This window comes from Humulus lupulus, chromosome 7 (assembly GCF_963169125.1).
Source record: "Humulus lupulus chromosome 7, drHumLupu1.1, whole genome shotgun sequence".
Lineage (NCBI taxonomy): Eukaryota > Viridiplantae > Streptophyta > Magnoliopsida > Rosales > Cannabaceae > Humulus > Humulus lupulus.
This window is the reverse complement of record NC_084799.1, coordinates 148,837,663-148,863,592: the sequence shown is the minus strand read 5'-3', so window position 1 is coordinate 148,863,592 and position 25,930 is coordinate 148,837,663. Positions and strand designations below refer to the sequence as shown.

Here is a 25,930-nt window from a genome sequence, read left to right as displayed (position 1 = left end):
TCCTTAACCAACTCTAACCAATGCCTCTGCCTCATGTTTAGATCCTTCTGGGTGAGGAAATACTTCAAACTCTTATGGTAAGTGTATATCTCGCACTTCTCCCCTTACAGATAATGCCGCCAGCTCCAAATCATGGGTAGGATACCGCTGTTCATACTCCTTCAACTGCCGCGATGCATAAGCTATAACCTTCTCATTCTGCATCAACACACAGCCCAAACCCATACTCGATGCATCACAGTATACTACAAAATTCCTTTCTTCCGAAGGAAGACTCAGAACAGGTGCAGTAACAAGTCGTTGCTTCGATTCCTGGAAACTGTGCTCGCACTTCTCTGACCAAACGAACTTCTGGTTCTTCCGTGTCAACTCTGTCATTGGTGAAGCAATCTTCGAGAACCCTTCTACAAACCACCTGTAATAACCTGCCAACCTGAGGAAACTCCGCATCTTCGAGGCGTTCCTTGGCCTCGGCCAATCTCTCACCGCCTCCACCTTGGATGGATCCACCTTAATCCCTTCTGCACCAACTATATGCCCAAGAAAAGTCACCTCTGGAAACCAAAACTCACACTTCTTAAAATTAGCATATAACTGATGCTCCCTTAGCCTCTGTGAAACCTGACAAAGATGTCGCTCATGCTTTGCCTCTGAACTGAAGTATACTAAGATGTCGTCGATGAAGACAATGACGATCTGATCCAAGAAGTCCTTGAACACCCTGTTCATTAGATCCATGAAAGCTGCTGGGGCATTGGTCAAACCAAAAGACATGACCAAGAACTCATAGTGCCCATACCGTGTTCGGAAGGCCGTCTTCAGTATGTCCTTGTCCTTGATCCTCAGCTGGTGATAACTAGATCGAAGATCAATCTTTGAGAACATCGTCTTTCCCTGCAGCTGATCGAACAAGTCATCAATCCTTGGTAGAGGGTACTTATTCTTAATGGTCAACTTGTTCAATTCCCTGTAGTATACACATCCTCAGAGTCCCGTCCTTCTTCTTAACAAACAAAACTGGAGCGCCCCATGGGGAGTAACTAGGCCTGATGAATCCCAAATCCAAAAGTTCTTGCAGCTGTATTTTCAATTCCTTCAACTCCGTTGGTGCCATCCTATATGGTGCTCTTGATACTGGTTCTGTCCCCGGTGCTAACTCGATAACAAACTGAATCTCCCTGCGTGGCGGTAACCCCGGCAGCTCCTCAGGAAATACATCCAAAAACTCACAAATCACCCTGGTCTCTCCCAGCCCCACTGGCAACGTCCTGGTAGTGTCCACTATACTTGCCAGGAAACCTATACATCCACCCTATAACAAGCCTCTGGCTCTCAATGCAGATATTATGGGTACGCGGGGTCCGCATACCGCACCCACGAAAACAAAAGGATCCTCGCCCTCAAGCTCAAAAGTCACCATCTTTTTCCTGCAGTCAATAGTAGCCCCATACCTGACCAGCCAATCCATCCCTAAGATCATGTCAAATTCCTCCATGTCTAACTCAATCAGATCCACCGAAAGCTCCCTACTATCAACCATCACTAGTAGTGCCCTAATCCACCTCCTAGAAATTACAAGTTCCCTAGTAGGCAATAAAGTCCCAAACCCCGTAGTCCGATACTCACTAGGTCTACACAGTCTATCAATCACTTTACTAGAAACAAAGGAATTTGTAGCACCAGAATCAATCAATACAGAAAAAGGAGAGCCGGTGCTAGAAATCTGACCTGTCACTACCAAGGGACTAGCCTCGGCCTTTGCTTGTGTCAAGGTGAACACTCGAGCTGGAGTCAAGCTGTCCAACTTTCCTGCTTCCCCTTTCTTCACTGTTGGGCAATCCTTCTTGAGGTGCCCCACCGTTCCACACACATAGCAAGCATTGGCCCGAGATTCACCTTGATGGCATCTTCTACACCTTGGGCACTCGGGATAACTCCTCCATGGTTCACTGCCGCCCTGACGGCCGCCCTGACCACTCCGACCCCTCCTATCAGGACCAGCAACAGTCAAAGTGTCAGGGGTCTTTCTCTTAAAATCACTGGGGCCTCCGCCCTTACCTGACCCAGAATAAGGAGGCACCACTTTGCGGCCCTCCCGCCTTACTGCACTTTCCTTCCAAATCTTGTTCTCTGCTTCCTCAGCGGTAAGAGCCTTATCAACGGCCTGGGCATAAGTTGTTCCCCCAGGTACCGTTGTGATCCTAACATCTCGGGCTATCATAGCATCAAGCCCCCTAATGAACCTGTCTTGCCTGGCTGCATTAGTAGGCACAAGATCTGGCACAAATTTCACAAGCCTGTCAAATTTTAGGATATACTCAGTAACGGTCATACATCCCTGAACCAACCCCACAAACTCATTAACCTTTGCTGCCCTGATGGCAACATTATAATACTTCTGACTGAACAAATCTTTAAATCCTTTCCAACTCAAAGCAGTGACATCCTTGGTTTGTGAGGCCACTTCCCACAAGATGCGGACGTCCTCTCTCAACATATATGTGGCACATGCCACTCTGTCATGTCCCTCTACCCTCATAAAATCCATAATAGTAGTAATCATAGTCATCCATTGCTCGGCCTTCAGTGGATCAGGTCCTCCCTCAAAGATTGGGGGCTACTGCTTCCTGAACCGCTCATATAACGTCTCCCACCTGTTCCCAACCTCTCCTGGCTATACAACTGGTACCACTGCAGGTGGTACAATAGGGGCAGCACTCCCTGATGGAGCTTGCTGTCGCAGCAGATGAATCTGTTCATCTTGACTCTGTAATCGCGCTTGCATATCTACCATAAGTTGCTGCTGATTCTCAGGGACTGGCAGAGGAATCTGGCCCTGGTCATCACCTCCAGTCCCAGACCTAGTGCCGGCTAGTCGCGTAGATTTTCTTGGATGCATAGCTATCCAAGTCAATCTGCAATTAATGACTCGGCAATCAGACCATGATGACAGGGTAAAAACTTCTCCAAAATCCACCAAAGGAACATAACCAATCACAAACAATCAAAATATAAGAATTTATTCACATGCACCGGCATCGCTAATAAGAATGCTCCAACACTTCCACACAGCAGCTAGGATATAAACACCCATCCATACACAATATACGATTTATCATTCAAATATTCATTTACATACACGACAATGCTAATAAGCATGCCTCCATATCTTCACACAGTAGTCAAGGGCCAGGCCCTATCAGTATCTCATGCTTCCTATTAATCCAACAAATAACAACATTCACAATTCATTCCAAGCATACAAGCATATAAGCATATATACACATTACCAAACCCTGAATCGAGCTTGTCTCTGGCAGCGAATGAACATGTCCAGCCGATCTTCAGGAACCCTTAAACCTAGGATGCTCTAATACCAAGTTGTAACGCCATGGATAGCAAAGACTATTACACTGTGTATTTATAAAGGTGCAGGACTTGCTAATCAAGTCATTTGGTTAAAAACGTGTTTTCTAAAGTCATTAAAGCACTAGGGTTAAAAGGTTTTGGTCTCAAAATAAAATTTTCATATAATTAAACATTTTATACATGGGATCCCAAAAGAGACAGCATTTCAAAGTCTGTTTACAAAATTTCTGGTGTACAGACAACCACTAGCCATTCTAAAGGCAAAACAGATGGTTATGGTTCTCCTGTCCCTGTCTCCCCTCAACCGTGGCGGCTGAGCAGCTGTTCATGTACATTCTGCTCCCAGAGCTCTCCAAATCAAGGCTGGTCAAGCTTGCCCTTGCCTTTACCTGCACCACGAAGCACCCGTGAGCTAAGGCCCAGCAAGAAAGTGCAATACCAAAACACAAGTACTGATAATATTCATAAACTCTTTAAGCATGTTTAAACATTTAGCAATCCCTGACAAACATATAGCTTATCGACATAAACAAGAATTCACAAGCTAACAATTAGCCATTAAGCATAACATATTCAATAATCAACCACAACAACCAGATTACACAATAAATAGGTTCGACACCCTTAGGTCGCACCCTCTGTTTACCCCACTGACTCTGGCCCGCTTAAACCGAGCTCAGTGCATATAAAGCTGTCCTCAGCTACCAGTGGTCGAGCCGCGCCCTATGCTCTAATGTAAAAATAGGCTCTCTTAGTGTAACCACCCAAATTTGCTAATTAGGCTTAGGGCCTTGATTAGTGTGCCTGGAGGGCAATAAGTGGTTTAATATGCTTATATGTGGAATTATGTGTATATATGATTACGATGCATGTTTAATTGAGTTAAATGTGCATGTGGGCCCCGTCTGGATATTAGGGGCATAAGTGTGATAAATGTTGTATATATGTGATATGTCTGTGCAGCATGATCCGAGACAGTCCTGGGGAGCGGTTAGCCAGAGAGTCACAACGGGGTTGAGATTTGGACTCGAGGCGAGTCGAGGGGTAATTTGGGTATTAGATGAGTTATGGGGTTATCGGGACATGAAAATAAATATTTGGAGATATATTTGAGGATAGAATGTCTAGGCGGGGATATTTGGGAAATTTACCATTTTGCCCTCAGGGACGTCTTGGTATCCCGAGCCTTGAGGTAACCCTTTAGACGTAAGTCAAATAAAACAAAAAGGGGAGAATTGTTTAGAAGCTTGAGAAACCGACACATATTTCCTTTGAACTGAAGATAGCTCTTGTCTCTCTCTCTCTCACTCTCTAAGACAAAACTCAAGGGGAACTCAAAGGAATTGGCTAGGAATTAGGAGGATTTCAGCTGGGATACTCTAGGAACTTGAAGCTTGGGGATTGAGGATCAAACTCAGGGACTAAGATCTGCAAGGTAAGCTCTAATTACTAAGGTTTAGTCTTAAATTTCTGCTGGTTATAGGGGATTGCATGTTAGCTAAGCTTGATTTATCTTTGGGTGTTCTAGCTGAGTTTTGGAGCATATTTTTATGGGGTCTTGATGTTGTTTCTGGGCTGGAATAACTGTGCTGGATATCTGGGAATATTAGTCAAGTTTTAGGATGAATTGGCTTGGGGAAAGGTTTAGAAAAATGGTGTGAAAATCTGGGTTAGGTGGGAGCGCCGCAGCCTGATAAATGACTCGTTTATGGTCTAAGTTTTTAGGCTATTTTTCATTAGTTAGGATTATTTTATTTCGGAATTATGCTCGTTTGTTCATGTTTCAGGGTGATTAATGCTAAAGTGATACAAATAATGAAAAGGAGCGAAAGTGGAACAAAATCGGGACGGATTTGTGAATTTTTTGGGTTCTGTAAGTAGCGCTACAGCGCCACTAAGGGAGCACCGTAGCGCTAGGAAGAATTTCTGAAGAAGCTCGGCTCTGACTTTAGCGCTACAGCACTACAACATCAGCACTACAGCACTTGGACGCAGTTTTTAGGAAGTTCGTTCCTGACTTTAGCGCTACAATGCTACGTTAAGAGCGCTACAGTGCTGGTGCCAATATTTTCCCCCATTTTGTTTCTGACTTTAGCGCTACAGTGCTACAATGACAGCGCTACAGCACTGGTGTCGCGATTTTTGACATATCTGATCACTTTTTGATGGGCAATTGGGTCTTTTCACGTGGGGATTTGGTATGGATTTTTGGAGAAACATATGTGCGACTGAAAGAGGGCTGAACAGGGTACGACGGCTGGGAGTGAGAATACCATCTTGGAGGATTCATTCCTGTGTTTTTCATCTTATTCGTTAAATTTTTATGTTTGTAATTGAATTATCTTATTGCTAGAATGAATATTATGGGCTAATTTCTTCTTTAGGGCTATTATGTGAATCTTTTGGAAACCCTTTTATGGATTAATGCAGAATTATTGTTCTTCTTCATCTCTTTCAATTCCTTACAATTTGTGTCATTTGTGCAATTATTGATTGATCACCTCTAATTGTTATTTCATGAATCAAATTGAAATCTGAAAAGTGAAATTTGATATGCTTTGATTGTTTGGATGCAAATTCAATTTAGAACGAAAGTATCTAGAATGTTTGCCTATTTTTCTGAGTTGCGTGGTTAATGCCTTCTACATGATTCAACTTACCATAGAAATATAGGAAGTTGTCATTTAGATTGAATTTTATAAATCTTAACCAGATTATGAATTGTTTTTGCAACTTATTCTTGAATAGGGAGAAGGGGATATAAATTCTTGCATTAGGAAATAAAAGGGTGGAAAATAGAGGATCATAATTGTCCTAATTTCATTTTCTCTGTCATTTTTTTTAAATTCTCATTGTACTTCGTTAGTATTTTTCTTTGTTTGAAATCTCTGAAATTGTTTAATCAAATAGAATTAAAAAGATTGGTTGATTGGTAATTGATAAATCAGTCCTTGAGGACGATACTTGGTTTTTACCATTTTATTACGAATTGCGACTGTGTGCACTTACATAGCAAAAAATATCGCAACAAGTTTTTGGCGCCGTTGCCGGGGACTGAAAATAATTATCAATATCAGTCTAATTAATTTTTATTCTAATTTGATTTTAATTTCTCTTGTTCTAATCTGTTTAGTTGCTTAATTTATCTATCTTAGGTGAATTGTGTTATATGCGTAGCAGAAGGGGAGCAGACAAACTTGTTCCTTTGAACCCTGAGATTGAAAAGTCTTGCAAGAAAAACAGAAAGAACAAGAGGGAGGCCCAGAAATCTGTAAAGATGGCACAGAATGAAGGGGATGGCAGGATTGCTTTAATTCTTGGAATTGTACAAGGGGGTCAGGCTCAGAACAATGCTGAGAGGAGCCTGAGAGATTATGTACTGCCCACTTTGACGGGAGTACAAAATAGTATACGCCCACCAGCTGTAGAGGCTAACAATTTTGAAATCAAGCTAGCTATTCTATAAATGGTGCAATCCTCTGTTCAATTTAATGGGTTGCCTTCTGAAGATCCTCACACCCATCCGTCTAATTTTTTGGAGCTGTGTGGAACTTTTAGATACAATGGGGTGAGTGATGACGCAATTAAACTGAGGCTTTTCCCATTTTCTCTGAGGGACAGAGCTAAAAGTTGGCTGAACTCACTGCAACCAAACTCTATTGTCACCTGGCAAGATCTAGCTTAGAAATTTTTGTCAAAATTCTTCCCTCCTTCCAAAGCTGCTAAATTGAGGGGAGAGATTAATAATTTTTTCCAGAATGATGGAGAGTCATTGTATGAAGCTTGGGAACGGTTTAAGGAACTCTTGAGAAGATATCCTCATCATGGCATTGAACAGTGGATGCTAGTACATAATTTTTACAATGGTTTATGTCCTACAACCAGAACCATTATTGATGCTGCAGCGAGTGGCACTTTTATGAGTAAGAGTGCAACTGGTGCTTATGAGCTGCTAGAGGACATGGCCACAAACAATCATCAGTGGTCTGAGGAAAGATCATCAGGGGTCAGAAAGGTGGCTGGGGTGCATGAGCTAGATGCAATCACTGCTCTAACAGCACAAGTAGCCTCCTTGACGAAACAGTTACAACAGAGCACTGTATCTGCTAATGCGGTTTAGATGGCAGTGAGGTGTGAAATGTGTGGTGGTTCTCATTCTGTCGATCAGTACCCCATCAGTATGAATAATAACACTCCGATGGATCATGCTCAAGTTCAAGCGGTGGGAAACTTTCAAAGGCCACTCAATAATCCATTCTCCAATACTTACAATCCTGGGTGGCGAAATCATCCCAATTTTTCATGGAAGAATAATCAAGGCCAACAACCTCAGTTTCAGGGCCAATTTCAAAATAACATGCCTCAGCCACCTATGCATCAAGCTTCGTCATCACAACAGCCTAGGCCTTAACAATCAATGAATCAAGCTCCACCTGAAAGGCCTAATGAACTGCAAGCTGCATTATTGACCCTCACCAATACTCAAACTCAGTTTATGACAGAGACTAGATCTTCTATCAGAAACCTGGAAACACAAGTTGGGCAGTTGGCTAATATGCTCAATAACATACCGTAGGGAAATTTTCCCAGTAATACTGAAGTCAACCCTAAGGAGCAAGTTTAGGCAATTACTCTGAGGAGTGGGAAGCAAATTGAGCAGTCTAGATCTCCACAGGCAGTGGTTCAGAATGGAGAGATGGGTGAACAGTCTGATTCAGAGGTTACTCAAGGCACCCAGCTTTCAGAAAAGAGTCCGCCAGTTGTTAATGAGCAGCCAGTTCGAGTTCCATACCCTCAGAGGCTTAGAAAGACTACACTTGATAAACAATTTTCTAAGTTTTTAGAGGTGTTTAAAAAGATGCACATAAACATTCCTTTCGCTGAGGCTTTGGAGCAGATGCCCAGCTATGTGAAATTCATGAAGGAGATTCTGTCAAAGAAAAGGAGGATGGAGGACTATGAGACTGTAGCACTAACTGAAGAGTGCAGCGCAATATTACAGAGAAAGCTACCCCAAAAGCTGAGAGATCTGGGGAGCTTCACCATACCTTGCACCATTGGAAAATTTGAATGTAAACATGCTTTATGTGATCTGGGGGCGATTATTAATCTGATGCCCTTATCTGTGTTTAGAAGACTTGGTTTGGGGGAGGAAAAACCAACAACTGTCACTTTACAGCTCGCGGACCGATCGTTGACACATCCACGGGGTATTATTGAAGATGTTCTTGTGAAGTGGATAAGTTCATATTTCCAGCTGACTTTATCGTTTTGGACATGGAGGAGGATACAGATGTACCAATTATTCTCGGTAGGCCATTTCTAGCCATAGGCCAAGCTCTTATTGATGTTCACAAAGGAGAGCTTAAGCTTAGAGTTCAAGGAGATGAGGTGGTCTTTAATGTTTTCAAGTCTATGAAGTATCTGGTGGCTAGTGACAGTTGCTTTAGTGTGGATGTGATAGAAAAGGCAGTTTCGAAGAGAAGGATGAGTAGTGATGCCTTAGAGGCAGTATTATTGGGTGATGAGGTCGATGATGATGATGATGCTGAGATAAGAGATTGTGTGAACTGGATCAACTCCTTCTTGCCATACTGGAAGAAGTTTCAAGAATTAGCAGATGCGCCTGATAAACCACTAACATCCATTTAGCAGCCACCTCAGCTGGAATTGAATGTTCTCCCAGACCACTTGCGGTATGCTTACTTGGGAGAGAATGAAACTTTACCTGTCATTGTGTCAACTGACCTGTCAAAGATAGAATTGGAGAAACTGTTGAGGGTTTTAAGGGAGCATAAATTGGCCATTGGGTGGACCTTGGCGGATATTAGAGGAATAAGCCCATCGACAGTGATGCATAAAATCTTATTGGAGGAGAATAGCAAGCCATCCATAAAGGCCCAGAGAAGACTCAATCCAGCCATGAAGGAAATAGTACTGGAGCAAATTCTTAAATGGTTGGATGTTGGAGTGATCTACCCAATTTCTGATAGTGCATGGGTGAGCCCTGTGCAAGTGGTACCTAAAAAGGGTGGTATGACAGTGGTGAAAAATGAGAACAATGAACTCATCCCAACAAGAACTGTAACGGGGTGGCGGATTTGTATAGACTACCGCAAGCTCAATAAGGCAACAAGGAAGGGTCATTTTCCTTTGCCTTTCCTTGATCAGATGCTTGACAGATTGGTAGGCCATAGCTGCTACTATTTCTTGAATGGGTATTCAGGGTATCATCAGATCGCTATTGCACCAGAGGATCAAGAGAAAACAACTTTTACATGTCCTTATGGCACATTTGATTTCAGGAGAATGCCATTTGGACTATGCAATGCCCCTGCAACATTTCAACGGTGCATGATGGCCATATTTTCATATATGGTAGAACGGTGTATTGAGATATTCATGGATGATTTCTCTGTTTTTGGCTCATCATTTGACCTCTGTTTGGGTAACATGGAGAACGTGCTGAATCGTTGTGAGAAGGCAAATCTGGTGCTGAATTGGGAGAAATGCCATTTTATGGTGAAAGAGGGGATTGTTCTTGGCCATAAAATTTCGAGCGAGGGAATTGAGGTAGATAGAGCAAAAATTTCTACCATTGAAAAGCTGCCTCCACTAGTTTCAGTCAAAGGTGTTAGAAGTTTTCTTGGTCACACTGGGTTCTATCGAAGATTCATAAAAGATTTATGTAACGACCCAAATTCACTAGTAAGGCTTAAGGGCCTTGATTAGTGTGCCTGAAGGGTATAATGGAGATTATGTGTGATTTTTAATGATTAAGATGCATGATTATGATTTTAAGCATGTTATACGACTATGTGTATTATGTTATGTGATAATTATGATATGTGATTTGTACCACGTGGGTGCGGTGATTTCAATGTGATGCACGTGCCGAGACAATCCTAGAAAGCTAGATAGTGGTAACTGGTGATTTGGTAACCTGTGTAACTGTTAGTAACCATAGAGGGTAACAAGTTTTGTTGGAGAGGTGGTAGAATTGTAAAGCTGGTAAAAGGACAAGTAAGCCCTTGAGGTCTAGTTAGAAAGGGATATTAATGGAGGGATAAATTGGTCTTTTGGCAGTGTATAGGTGAGTTTGAGCTGAAGGAAAATACAAATACGTATAATACTTTGAGAAATTGGTTTTATGCTGAATTTTGGGAGACCTAGAAAAAGAGCAAAAGTAAGATAGAAGAGGGAAGCTGAATTTGGCTCTTGGAAGGTGAATTAAGGGAGGTTTGAAGTTATCAATCAAGCTTAGGCCAAGAATACTCAGAGGTAAGGATTTAGCTATGATATATTTAAGTTTCAAGTCTGGTTTTTGGTTGATAAGTATGAATTGAAACAAGTTGGTGGCTAGTTTTGTATGAATTCAGAGTTGGGTAATCAAAGGGGAAGGAGGTTTGAAGCTAGAGGTTGGACTCTCCATTCAAGGTAAGGATCCTGTGTAATTGTGAAGCTTATTTCTGTTATGGATTAGGGAATTTGGAGTAAGGTTTGGGTTTGGGTTCAAGTTGTTTTTAACTTTCTGGTTTGAGTTACTAAAGCATGGAAATCAAGAGTGAATTTTGGGAATAATTGTGTGAATGAGCTTGGGCATGACGTTTCTAGGTTGCTGTGTGGTCTATTAGGGATTTAGAGTTGGTTTTGGGACTTAGGAAGGAGTTTGGGGTGATTTGGAGTGAATTGGGTTTGGGAAAAACGCAAAAGAAAACCCAGAATTCTGGGCTCGCGAAGGAGCGCCGCGGCGCAAGGCTGTTTCTGGGCGTGATGGGTTCTCTGACTTGCTGGGCGCCGCGGCGCAATGGGGCTGCGCCGCGGCTCAAGGCCAATTTCAGGACATGAATTTTTTGCAATTTTGAGCCTTTGCTCCAGGGGTTCGGGGGATGCCTTCGGTGCATTGTTTTAGGGATTTGGGGGTTCCGAGAGTGTGGGATTGGTTCCGGGAAGTATTATTAGATTGGTTAATGACAAGGGATATTTCGTTTATGTTGTGATTAGGTTTCCAGAGAGGCTCGGGGTAGAGGACCGTGCTAGCGGCTTCGTGGCATCAGAAGTTAGTGAATTGAAAGGTAAGAAAACTGCACCTGGGTGTATGATTGTGATGGGACTAAGTGCTCCCGAGAGTTACATCGTGTCAATGTTGGTATTATGCCATGGGACATGTAAAAACGGTCTAAGAGTACCGTACATGATTCTAGCGCACGGGGCGCGAATTGGCCATTGGGAGCCAGGAACAACGGTAAACAGAGGGAGCAGCCTGAAGGCGCTAGCCCTGGTTATCGTTTGCAAATCGTGTATATTATGAATTGAAATGCCTAGTATGTGGAATACTTGATTATACTGACTGATGATATGGTAGAGATTATGTAATGCAATGTGAGATTTTGACTTGTTTGCTAATTGTTCATGCTCTGTTGTTATTGTGTTTTCTTGCTGGGCCTTGGCTCACGGGTGCTACGTGGTGCAGGTAAAGGCAAGGGCAAGCTGGACCAAGCCTGAGGTGGAGAGCTCCACAGTGAAATGTACATAGCCAGCGGCTCGACCGCCACGGTCAAGTAGTGGACCAGGACAGGGATCACCTAACTGCTTATTTTGCCTTAGTAAGGTCAGTTGATGTACATGAACTTTGTGTCTTTTGTAAATGGTCTTTGAACTCACTATTTTTGGGATCCCATGTAACAGACAATACTTTTTAATGAAAATGTGGCTTTCGAGACCAAAACACTTTTATCCCTAGTTCCTTTATAGTTACGGTAACACAATTTTATTTAAATGACTTGATTAGCAAGTCTGGCACTTTATAAACACACAGTGTAATGGTCTTGGCTATCCAGGGCGTTACAATTTCTCTAAAGTGTCCAAGCCTCTCTCAAATCTGCTTATGAATGGAGTTGTCTTTGATTTTAATGAAGAATGTTTGAGGGCTTTCAATTTCTTGAAAGAAAAGCTTATTTCTGCTCCAATTGTGTTAGCTCTGAATTGGGAATTGCCTTTTGAGTTGATGTGTGATGCCAGTGACTACGCAGTGGGGGCAGTTTTGGGACAGCGAATTGACAGGGTATTCAGGTCTATTTATTATGCTAGTCGGACTCTAAATGATGCTCAGCTGAATTATGCTACTACAGAAAAAGAGCTGCTAGCTATTGTGTTTGCTTGTGACAAATTTAGACCATATCTGATTGGTAACAAAGTGATTGTCTACACTGATCACTCTGCCATTAAATACTTGATGTCAAAGAAAGATGCCAAGCCCCGCCTGATTAGATGGATTCTTTTGCTTCAAGAATTTGACATGGAAATTCATGACAAGAAGGGCAGCGAGAATGTGGTAGCTGATCATCTCTCTAGACTTGAAGTGGAGGAGACTGAAAATAAGAAAGCAGTGCAAATCAATGATCACTTTCCTGATGAGCAGTTGTTTGGGGTAAGTGAGACTTTAGCTGTCCCTTGGTTTGCTGACATAGTGAACTTCTTGGTTGCCAAGATTCTGCCTCCTGAAATGTCAAAGCAGCAATTAAAGAAATTCTTTTCTGAGGTGAAACATTACTATTGGGAGGAGCCTATTCTCTATAGGCATTGTGTTGATCAGATTATCAGAAGGTGTGTTCCTGAAGAAGAGATGCAATCCATTCTTAATCACTGTCACACTCAACAATGTGGAGGGCACTTTGGAGCATCAAGAACGACGGCCAAGGTATTACAAAGTGGTTTCTATTGGCCTTCATTATTTAAGGATGCCAATGTTTTTGTCAAGGCATGTGATAGATGTCAGCGAACTGGTTATATCTCGAGGAGAAATGAAATGCCTTTACAGGGGATTCTTGAAGTGGAACTGTTTGATGTATGGGGCATCGATTTCATGGGGCCTTTTCCACCATCTTACAACAATGAATATATTCCATTGGCAGTAGATTATGTATCCAAATGGGTAGAGGCTGCAGCAACTAGAGCAAATGACGGTAAAACTGTGCTTAATTTTCTGCATAAACATATTTTTACTAGATTTGGCACTCCCCGAGCTCTTATTAGTGATGAAGGGAAACACTTTGTGAATAAGCAACTTGATGCATTGCTGGCTCGTTATGGAGTATATCATCGAAAAGCTTTGCCTTACCATCCTCAATCAAATGGGCAAGCTGAAATTTCAAACAGAGAAATCAAGAGCATCCTTGAGAAGACCGTTGACAGTTCGAGGAAAAATTGGTCGAAGAAGTTAGATGATGCGATTTGGGCATACAGAACTGCATTCAAAACACCAATTGGCATGTCTCCTTACAGGTTGGTGTTTGGTAAAGCGTGTCATCTACCAGTTGAGTTGGAGCACAGGGCATTCTGGGCTATGAAAAAATTAAATTTTGATTAGAGTGCAGCCAGTGAACGAAGGTCGTTGCAACTTAATGAACTTGATGAGTTCAGAAATGAGGCTTATGAAAATGCCAAGATTTATAAGGAGAGAACAAAGGCTTGGCATGACAAGAACTTAGTCAGAAAAGAGTTCCAACCAGGGCAGAAGGTACTTCTTTTTAATTCAAGGCTGAGACTTTTTCCTGGGAAATTGAAGTCAAGATGGTCAGGACCATTCACTGTTGTTCAGGTCTTTCCATATGGTTCTGTAGAAGTTTGGGGTAACTAAAGTGATTCCTTTAAAGTCAATGGCCAGAGATTGAAACCCTACTTGGGTGGTACTTTTGATCAAGCAAAGTCTATCCTCCTTCTGAAGCCTCTTTGAAGAGGGGTCCAGCGTCCAGCTAAATGACGTTAACGACAGCGCTTTGAGGAGGCAGTTCTCAGTTGTAAATTCATTTTATTTTATTTTATTTGGTTTTGAACAATGAAGGGATTTTTTTTTTAGTTGTTATTTTTATTTTCATGTATTGTTTGAACCGTGAAAATCGTGAAAAAAAAAATATATGAAAAATATAAAAATGTGGTGACTGCAGGCGCCATAGCGCTACAGCGCTATACTTGCAGCGCTATGGCGCTCTTCTCAGAGAAGAAAAAGAAATTTGGGGGCCAATTAGCGCTACAACGCTGTTATACTAGCGCTACAGCGCTGGTTCCAGAGGCCAGAGTCCCAGATGCGAATTAGCGCTACAGCGCCATACACATAGTGCTACAGCGCTATGACCAGTTTTTTTTTATAACAGAGGGGTTTCGTTTTTTTTCCCTCATTCCTTCTATTTTTTTTGTTTTCTTCATTTCGCCTATCCCCCATCTCTCTCCCAGATCGCCTCTCCCCCATCTCCTTCATAGCTCCATAGATTCTTCCTTTCAACCTCTTCCCAGAAATTTCACCACACCTTCTCTCTCTTTCATTCAATTCTTCTTCTATTTCTCTCATTTCTTTGATTTCCTCTCCAACCCATTCAAATTTCCCCAATCATTTGAAACCCTAGAAATTTATTGATTTAATTTCTTGATAGAGATGGAAATTTTCAAGGGGCTGTTCTAATTCAAGCATAAAGGAGTCCATTGCAAGGTTGGGTAAGTGGTTCTCACCCTTTTCTACTCAGATTTTTGTGGTATTTGGGATTGGCTTGCTTTGATTGATTGTAGAGGGTGGATCCTATCTGTGGCTTGGGTTTGGGGATTTTAGTTGAGTTGTTTGAAAGATTGAATATTGTAACTGTTTGTGAAGAGGAAAATGGTCCATTGGTAGGGGAGGTGCTGTCAAAATTCTGTCTTGTGGGTTGGTAAGAGTGTAGATAATGGCTCCCAAGAGTAGAGCGGGTAGAAATAAGGATAAAGGAAAGGGACACGCATCTGCGTCTCAACCAAGGGAGGATAGTTCTGAGCATGAGTACGATGAGACTAGGTTTATCAATTTCAAGGCTCAGGAGCGGTATGAGAAATTTGTTAGAAAGCCTTTGATTCCCGAGCGTGAAGTGGAATTTCAGTCTGAACCTTTTGCTCATCAGATTTTTGAACGGGTTCGGGCAAATCTTATGAGTAGGAAATGGGGAGACTTTGTAACTAAACTGGCATAGGCTAATGTATCATTGGTATATGAGTTTTATGCGAACTTAAGAGATAAACACAATGATACAGTCTTTGTTCGAGGTAAGCGTGTGCCTTTCACTGCTGAAGCGATTAATAAGGTGTTCAAAGCCCCGCACATAAAACAGGAGGAGGAGGAATATGCTCAGTTCTTGAATGGATCTATAGATTTTACGGCTGTGGCTGATAAACTATGCTTTGAAGGCGCTCCCTGGAATTTATCTGGCAGTCTCCCTAAGAGTATAGCATCGTGCCAGCTTAACATTGAGGCGAGATTTTGGGCGTTCTTTGTGTGTGCTCGATTTATGCCGGTTAGTCATGTGTCTGATATGACTAAAGATCGACTCTTATTGATGTACACATTGATGCTGGGCATGAGTGTTAATCCGGGTATTTGGATCAAGGCCAACATTAATTTTATTGAAAAAGGGCACACTACTGGAGGTTTGGCCCATGGATCCGTCATCACGATGTTGTGCTGTAAGGCTGGTGTTCCGGAATTTGTTACTGATATTTATCAGTCGCTGCAACAACCGTTGTCCATCAATTTGATGAATGACTATCCTGAGCCTACTCTGTATGTGCCGCAGGCAAGAAAAAAGGGAAAGCGCCGTGTGGAAACTGATGTGGAGGAAGAAGCTGAACCAGTATTATTTGGTGGCAGTAGCAATTCAAGTTTGCAGCAAGTTAATGACAAGTTGGATTATCTAATCCAACAAAATCAATATGTGGTTCAACAGCAGCATATGGTGAATCAGTATTTGGGCCAGCGATATGATTATGAAGTGAGTCATGTGGCTCAATTAAACAATTTGGTGAGCCGCTGGTCGCTAGATGAATCGGATCACACTTATTTTGCTCCACCACCGCCCTATCCACCGTACTCTCCATTTTACCCTCCGCCTCCACCCCCGTCCTTTGCAGGTTTTCCTGCACCTCAACCTCCGCAGTCTTAGCCTTTTGAAGGTCCTTCGTTCCAACCACCATCACCGCCATACTGATGTGGCTGGTCAGGTAAGTTCTCTTCCTCTGTTCTTTTCTTTATCACATTGGGGACAATGTGCATCTTAAGTTTGGGGGGGAGCTTATTTTGTTTTGTTTTATTTTTATTTTTTGTGCGTTGTTTAGTTTAGCTTTTAGTCTCTTGTGTTATTTTCTGTGGTTGTTTAGTGTAACTGTTAAGCCATCATTCTTGTCTGTTGTTGCTTTGTCTTTGCTCATGAAAAGGAAATTGAATTCAACTGTGTGCTTGGTTCAATTGTTTTAGAGTTTAATTTAAAGGTTTTGTGGGAAATTTTTAATATGTTTTTAAATGCAACATTTTGGATTTTATTATATATGTTTGACTAGGGTTGGTGGTATGACAATTTGAATTTGATAGAACTTGCATTTTGGCCTTTGAGGCGAAATCCTTGATGACATGTGTTTTGAAAAGTGATTTAGGCAATTTTATTGGATCGATTGTGCTTTTCAAGCCAACCTTGATTTAATTTTCCCTAGATACCCTCTTTGAGCCTAAAATTCTACCTTTTATTGTTAAACACTTGTTTTGAGCTTAACCGAATACCTTATTATCTTTCTATTCCTAGATTTGTACCACGAGCTTATAAAATCTAATAAGGGATTGATTTATAATGGGTGTTACTCTTGTGTATTGGTGTTGGCAATAGAAAAAATTCAAGAAAAGATTGAGTATATATAAAAAAAAAAAAAAGAGATTTGAGAGAAACTACTTTTCTTTTGTTGTCCCCATTAAAATGCATAAGTTTGGGGGAAAGGCAGTAAATATATATATATATATAAAAAAACTCTCTAGTGTTTAAATTTCTCAATCTTTGGAAATAAAGAGGATCTTTGGGTTGTGTTAAATTGTGTTGTGAATATCAAGATTGGGTGTAAAGTTTATATGCTTATGGTAATGATTGAGCCTAAATGACAATTTCATCTACCCTTGCCTAAGCCTAACGCTATAACCCGTGAAAGTCCTTTTGATTTCAAAACACGTGTTATTGACATTGGTGGAGAAGGTTAAGTAATGCAAGCATATTGAAAAATTGGTTTGTGGAATTGTCTGGAATGAGTTGAGCATATATGATAGAGTCCAAATGTTGTAGTCATTTTCATGATATATTATTGATTTCCCTAATTGAACTTTACAAATTGGACTTTAAGGCAATTGAGCTGAAATTCTGGTTATTATTACTGCAATTAAGATTTCATGAGTTTTGGCAAAGCAGTGTAGATGGTAATGAAGGTTTAGCTTGTTCGTTTTGTGTTTGTTTCTTTTTGTTAGTTTAACTTGGTATTTACTCGAGGGCGAGTAAAGATTTAGTTTGGGGGAGTTTGATAAACGAGTTTTAGGCTCGTTTATGGTCTAAGTTTTTAGGCTATTTTTCATTAGTTAGGATTATTTTATTTCAGAATTATGCTCGTTTGTTCATGTTTCAGGGTGATTAATGCTAAAGTGATACAAATAATGAAAAGGAGCGAAAGTGGAACAAAATCGGGATGGATTTGTGAATTTTTTGGGTTCTGTAAGTAGCCCTACAGCGCCACTAAGGGAGCGCCGTAGCGCTAGGAAGAATTTCTGAAGAAGCTCGACTCTGACTTTAGCGCTACAGCGCTACAACATCAGCGCTACAGCGCTTGGACGCAGTTTTCAGGAAGTTCGTTCCTGACTTTAGCGCTACAGCGCTACGTTAAGAGCGCTATAGCGCTGGTGCCCAGATTTTCCCCCATTTTGTTTCTGACTTTAGCGCTACAACGCTACAATGACAGCGCTACAGCGCTGGTGTCGCGATTTTTGACATATCTGATCACTTTTTGATGGGCAATTGGGTCTTTTCATGTGGGGATTTGGTAGGGATTTTTGGAGAAACATATGTGCGACTGAAAGAAGGCTGAATAGGGTACGACGGCTGGGAGTGAGAATACCATCTTGGAGGATTCATTCCTGTGTTTTTCATTTTTTTCTTTAAATTTTTATGTTTGTAATTGAATTATCTTATTGCTAGAATGAATATTATGGGCTAATTTCTTCTTTAGGGCTATTATGTGAATCTTTTGGAAACCCTTTTATGGATTAATGCAGAATTATTGTTCTTCTTCATCTCTTTCAATTCCTTACAATTTGTGTCATTTGTGCAATTATTGATTGATCACCTCTAATTGTTATTTCATGAATCAAATTGAAATCTGAAAAGTGAAATTTGATATGCTTTGATTGTTTGGATGCAAATTCAATTTAGAACGAAAGTATCTAGAATGTTTGCCTATTTTTCTGAGTTGCGTGGTTAATGCCTTCTACATGATTCAACTTACCATAGAAATATAGGAAGTTGTCATTTAGATTGAATTTTATAAATCTTAACCAGATTATGAATTGTTTTTGCAACTTATTCTTGAATAGGGAGAAGGGGATATAAATTCTTGCATTAGGAAATAAAAGGGTGGAAAATAGAGGATCATAATTGTCCTAATTTCATTTTCTCTGTCATTTTGTTTAAATTCTCATTGTACTTTGTTAGTATTTTTCTTTGTTTGAAATCTCTGAAATTGTTTAATCAAATAGAATTAAAAAGATTGGTTGATTGGTAATTGATAAATAAGTCCTTGAGGACGATACTTGGTTTTTACCATTTTATTACGAATTGCGACTGTGTGCACTTGCATAGCAAAAAATATCGCAACACGGCCCTAGGAGGGGTGCGCCGCGGCCCGTGTGCGCGCGTGGCCATGGGAGGCCGAGAGGTTCATGCGCGCCAAGGCCCGTGTGGGGGTCAGTGTGGTGCTAGCCTCTGTTTCGAGGCTAGCCGCGGCTCTTGTTGGTGGGGCCGCAGCCCTTAGTGTCAGTTTGGGTTTTAAGGGTATTTTAAGCTTGAGAACTCAAGGGGTAAGGCTCGGGATGGATTTTATCACCCGTATTGATAGAATTCAAGGTCCCGGAGGTTGGGGTTATGGCCCGAAGTTATTTATTGGATTATAACTTGATGGATGGACGTTGTTAATGTGTTGTGACTAGGGTTTCGGTGAAGCTCACGTTAGAGGACTGTGCTTGGGGCATCGTGCTCAGAAAGCTCGGAACTCAGGTAAGAAAACCCTTGATCCCATAGAGCTTGTGTGCAGGGCTGAGCCCAATGTGTTTGAATGGAATTGATATGCAGGGCCTAGCCCAATATGTTAGAACTGCGGGGCGTAGTCCTTTAATTGAATATGCTAGAATTCTATACTTGCTTGTTATGCTAAGTGTCTTATGATGTGAATGGACGGCTAGAGCCGGGAACGGTGTAGACCGAGAACGGCGAAGGGCCGGGAATGGCGTTGGGCACGTTGAGTGCAAGGCTGAGAACGGCAAGGGGCTGAGGGCAGCGTTGAGCACGTGGAGTGCGAGTTGCCAGAGCGAGTCCCTAGAAGGATACCTGGGATATCCTCACGGCGTGGTCCGTGAACCCAGGGCTTGGTAAATGCCTGGGACGGCTAGGCCGTATGTGTTTAGCCATTGGTGGCCTGTTTATATGCTTGTTATATGTGTTGCATATGTTATCTGTTTGTGGGTTTTCTTGCTGGGCTTCGGCTCACAGATGCTCTGTGGTACAGGTAAGGGTAAAGAGAAGATCAACCAACCATGAGTACAGCAGGCGTGAGGCGGTGTGTACATGTTTGGCCAGCCTGGCTGCCACAGCCAGAGGGTTTTGGGAGATGTTTGTAATGAATTTAGATTTTGTTGTTTAGCCGACTTAGTACAATTTTTATGTTGTAAATATTTCTAAACTGTATTTTGGGATCCCAGGTGTAAAACTTTTATGATTTACTATGAAAAGTTACTATTTCCAATGTTTTTCCTCTGTTTACAACTTAATTACACTGTTTGACCTATATCCTCGATTAGCGAGTTGAAAGCACATTTTAAAACTCACTTAGTAATGGCTCTAAGGTAGTAGGGCGTTACAACTTGGTATCAGAGCGAGCCAAGGTTATTGGTTCTGAAGATTGACCGAACATGTACACACGCAGTCAGTGACAGGCTTAACTCAGGGTTGGTTGGTAAGATTGGCTGATATGTCCGAATATGGTATCAGAGCGAGCCAAGGTTATTGCATAGAGCATGATGAATGAATTAACATATGCATGGTGCTAGGGCACGACCCATTGTGTGTTATATGCTTTATGAATTATTATGTGTGGATTACTGATGTGCCTAGGAGGTGGTTTTGGATGTTGTTATCATGCCTAATGAGCGGCGTCGTTGGTTGCAGGCATATTTGTTGAGATGCCTCGGCAATCAGCTAGACTCCGCGGCAGTAGGGTCGAGGATGACAATCAGGGTCAGGACCCTCCACCTGCCCCACAGAACTGGCAACAGATATTGGCCGAAATGGAGGCTAGACTGTAGAGAACAGAGGAAGAACTCCGTTAAATGAGGCAACAGGCCCTGCCTCAGGTTACCGGGCTGCCAGTGCAGAATGCTGCAGCGCCGGTGCCAGTTCAACCTGCTTTGGAGAATAAGTGGGAACCTTTGTATGAGAGTTTCAGGAAGCAACAACCTCATACCTTTGAGGGTGGTTCAGACCCACTGCGGGCAGAGCAGTGGATGAACATGATTTCCTTGATCTTAGACTTTATGAGGGTCGAAGGAAGTGAAAGGATTGCCTGTGCGAGCTATATGTTTAGGTAGGATGCCCGCATCTGGTGGGATGTGGTGAGTCAGCGGAGGAATGTTGCAGTCATGACATGGGAGGAATTTAAGAGTATCTTTAATGAGAAATACTACAGTGTGGCAATACGAGCTGCGAAGGTTGATGAGTTTATCAACCTGACTCAGAATTGATCGACGGTAACAGAGTATGTAATAAAGTTTGATAGATTGGCGAAGTTTGCGCCAGATCTAGTGCTGACAGATGCAGCCAGGAGGGATAGGTTCGTGCGGGGGTTGAATGTCATGATCGCCCGCGATGTGAATATTACCTTGGATCCAGCGACTACTACTTATGGCCAAGCTGTGGATAAGGCCCTTACTGCAGAGAGGGCTGAGGATCAGATATGGAAGGACAGCGCTGTTAGGCGCAATGCCAGGAGGACGATGCCTCCTTTTGTTGGGACTAGTCGGGGCAGTAGCCCCAATGAGCAGAAAAGAAGAGTTCCAGATTCATTTTCCTCTCCTAGTTCTGAGAGGAGGGTGCGGGGTGCTTCTGTTGGCCGTCAGAGTAGTAATGATAATTGGAGGAGTTTTCCTATGTGTCCACGGTGCAGGCGTCGACACCAGGGTGAGTGCAGGATCAGGGCCTACTTTGTTTGTGGGAGTGCCAGCCATCTGAAGAGGGATTGCCCACAAGTTAAGAAGGAGGAGCAGAAGCAGGGTGACAGTCTTGCCCTTGCCAGGGTATTCACTTTGACACAGACTGAGGCGGAGGCTAGCCCTTCAGTTGTGACAGGTCAGATCTCTAGTGTTGGTTTTTTGTATACTGCATTGTTTGATTCAGGGGCTACCCATTCATTTGTGTCTGCTAGAGTGATTGATCAGCTTTGTAGGCCTAGTGGAGTGTATGCTAGGGGATTCCAGACTTTGTTGCCAATAGGAGAATTTGTAGTTTCTAGGAAGTAGATTAGGGCATTGCCAGTAGAGGTAGATGGTAGGGAATTGTTTGTTGATTTGATTGAGTTGGAGATGGATGACTTTGACATAATTTTGGGAATGGATTGGCTATCCAAGTATGGGGCAATAATTGACTGCAGGCGCAGAATGGTGACTTTTGAACCAGAAGGGGAGGTACCCTTTGTGTTTGTGGGGTCAGTTAATGGACCGTGTGTACCAATGATTTCAGCCTTAAGGGCTAGGGACCTGATGCAGGAAGGTTGCATAGGATTCCTGGCAAGCGTTGTGGATACTTCTTGGGTGGTGCCGGTTAGACTAGGTGAGACAAGGGTGGTATGTGAATTCCTGGATTTGTTTCCAGCGAATTTGCCAGGGTTGCCGCCGCGGAGGGAGATTGACTTCGTTATAGAGTTAGTACCAGGAGCGCAGCCAGTATCTAGGACACCTTATAGAATGGCTCCGGCGGAGCTAAAGGAGTTGAAGATTCAGCTGCAAGAGTTACTTGACTTGGGGTTCATTAGACCAAGTTTCTCTCCATGGGGTGCACCAGTGTTGTTCATTAAGAAGAAGGATGGGTCCCTTAGGATGTGTATTGATTACAGGGAGCTGAATAAGTTAGCCATTAAGAACAAGTACCCACTGCCTAGGATCGACGATTTATTTGATCAGCTACAGGGAAGAACAATGTTTTCCAAGATAGATCTCCGATCAGGTTACCATCAGTTAAGGATTAAAGAGGAGGACATACCAAAGACCGCTTTCCGAACGAGGTATGGACACTATGAATTCCTGGTTATGTCCTTTGGATTAACCAATGCCCCAGCAGCTTTTATGGACATGATGAATATGGTTTTCAAGGATTATCTGGATAAGTTTGTGATCGTATTCATCGACGACATCCTAGTGTACTCCCAGTCAGAGGTAGATATTGATCCCAAAAGAGGGTGTTTTAATATTTAAACTCGCAAGTGCACGAATCGTTTCGAAATATAATGTTCATGTAAGTACGAGGTTGAACCCATGGGAGTTGACTAACATCAAAAGAAACTATTTCAAACAAAGCAATAATATTCTAACCTAGTTCCAAATATTTGATGAGATTTTGTTTTAGAAAAATAAAAGACAAGTAATAAAAAGATTTAAGATTAAATAGAAAAATGGTTTTCAAATGATATATGTAAAATAAGATTATTAAGATGTTAGAATCCACAAAATGCAAGTTCAATAGTATTTATAAGTATATTGATTCCCAAGTTTAGATATAGTTGAAATAAATCACACTATATATTTTCCAAGACACATTTTCTATTCCAGCACAAGTTACTTTAAAAAAGGTAGGATTTTTCTTCACTTATAAAAGATATAATTTCTAAGCATTAGTTGTGTTACAACCTAATGAAACTACAAGAAATCAAAGAGATTATGTTTAGGCAAAATATGATACTTATGCTCTAAGAATTAGATGTGAAGAATTTAATGAAAAACATTTAATCAAAGAATATCATATTTTTGCATAATGAAGAACTAAGTGTAATATGCTTTAACACTTAATAATAGATGAAAAATGCATATCTTTGATAGAAAAATCCATAAACAATGTTGTACAAATGGGAAATCAACATACAACAAAAAAATACTATCTAGTTACATTTTGCTTCATCATCATCTTAATAACCTTTGAAAAAGATTAGAAGCTCATAACTAGATTGAAATAAAAATTACAAAATAACATACTTGACATGCTCTTCAAAAGATGAAAATGGTAGAGAAAATAATGAAAAGAAGAGAGAAAAATATGAAGTGTGGAAGAGGTTGAAAAGATGAAGAAGAGCTCCCCAAATGATCTTACAAGACTCTATTTATAGGCAAAATATGGATATTAAATTAATCAAATTAAAATAAATAAATTGATTAATTTAATTGTGTTGGGAAGTGGTAGGATAAATAGAGTAAGTGTAAGAGTATTGGAAAGATGAAATGTTTGGTTGGGTAAAAGATTAGTGAAAAGCTAGGGTAAAAATAAATAAATTAGGAATGTTTATTTAGGTAAGAAAAATAGGGAAGAGTGAATTGATATTTGAGTGAAAAACATGATTTTTGGCATTTTGGTGGCTATTTGGCAGTTGGTTTAGGCATGGGATGGTGTTGGGCCTGATTGGGCTGAGAGGCAAATTGGGCTTGCTGTGGTGTTGAGACTATATGCTGAAGGTGATGAGCTGGATTGGGCCTGGCTGTGATTGGAAGAGGCAGGCCCGTTGGTGGCAAGTGCTGGAGGCGTTGGTGCATATGTTATGGCTGGGTGAACCGTACGGCTGGGAAGCTGTGGTGCAATGGGCAGCTGATTTATGAAGAGCCAGGTGGGCTGGAGGAGTGACACGGGCCAGGTGGCGAATTGCAGGGAGCTGGAGAGTGCTAAATGTGGGCCTCGGGTTGGGCTCTTGGAGGCTGGGCCTTATGAAAATGCCACTTTCTTTGTTTCTTTCTTGAAAATGCCACATTGTCCTTCGTTTTTCTTTCTTTTTAGGAACATGCATTCCCTACAAAATAAATATAAAATAAATCATAATACAATATTTTCAACTACAAAATAAATCAATTTAATTCTTTGAAAATATTAATTATAACTTAATTTATATTTTACATTTAAGTTCAATAATACAACATATTTTTTACCACTAACTTACAATAATAATTCAAATAATTAACTACAACATTTTACAACAAAATACTTATAAAAACACACAAAATTATATAAAATTAAAATAAACCTAATAAATTCAAAATTACATGAAAACTTAATAAATCAATTAAAAACTCAAGAATTAAGCAACAATTAGCACATAAAAAGTGGTAGAATAACTCTATTTTGTAGAGTTATCAGTAGAGCATGAGCAGCATTTGCGGTTGGTATTACAGTGGTTGAGAGAGCATAAGTTATATGCTAAGTTCAGTAAGTGTGAGTTCTGGTTGCCGCAAGTTACATTTTTGGGCCATATCGTCAGAAAGGAGGGGATTCTGGTTGACCCAAGTAAGATTGAGGCGGTCAGAGATTGGCCTAGACCGAGCAATGATCCTGAAGTGAGAAGCTTCTTGGGTCTAGCAGGGTATTATCGGCGATTTGTTGAGGGGTTCTCCAGAATAGCTATGCCATTGACAGAGTTGACAAAGAAGAAGACCAGGTATGTCTGGACGGATAGATGTGAGAACAGTTTTAGGGAAATGAAGCGGCGATTGATTACTGCGCCCGTACTTAGCTTGCCGACGGAGAATGAAAAGTTTGTGGTCTACTGTGATACATCCAGGCAGGGTTTGGGGTGCGTGTTGATGCAAGCTGGCAAGGTGATAGCCTATGCATCAAGACAGTTGAAGGAATATGAGCAGAGATATCCTACGCATGACCTGGAGTTGACAGCGGTGGTGTTTGCACTTAAGATTTGGAGGCATTATTTGTATGGTGAGAAGTGCGAGATATACACCGACCATAAGAGCTTAAAGTATTTCTTTACTCAGAAGGACCTGAATATGCGCCAGAGGCGGTGGCTGGAGTTGGTTAAGGATTATGATTGCGATATCCTTTACCATCATGGGAAGGCTAATGTTGTGGCTGATGCATTGAGTCGAAAGGGCCCAGGACAATTGTTTAGCTCGAGGCAAATATCTGATAAGTTAGCTGAGGAGATGACCAGAGCCAGTATAGAGTTGGTGGTTGGTCAGTTGGCCAACATCACTCTTCAGTCTACACTCCTTGAGAGGATCAAGGAAGCACAGGGGAATGATTCTCAATTGCGAGGGCATAGGGAGAATGCCTTAGTCGGAGCGACAAAGGACTTCTCCATTTCAGAGATGGGATTACTTAAGTATAAGGGTTGGATCTGTGTTCCGATGGATTCTGATATCCAACGAGAGATCTTGAATGAATCACATACCACTCTCTATTCCTTGCACCCGGGTACGACGAAGATGTAC

The 25,930-nt window shown here is 41.5% G+C and overlaps 1 non-coding gene across 1 annotated transcript; it reads right to left on the bottom strand.

The window, feature by feature from the left end:
• Positions 1-7,093: 7,093 nt before the first annotated feature.
• Positions 7,094-7,200, bottom strand: LOC133793026 (small nucleolar RNA R71). The gene has a single exon (XR_009874490.1). It is a non-coding gene; the product is annotated as a small nucleolar RNA R71 (small nucleolar RNA).
• Between the last annotated feature and the right edge of the window lie 18,730 nt (positions 7,201-25,930).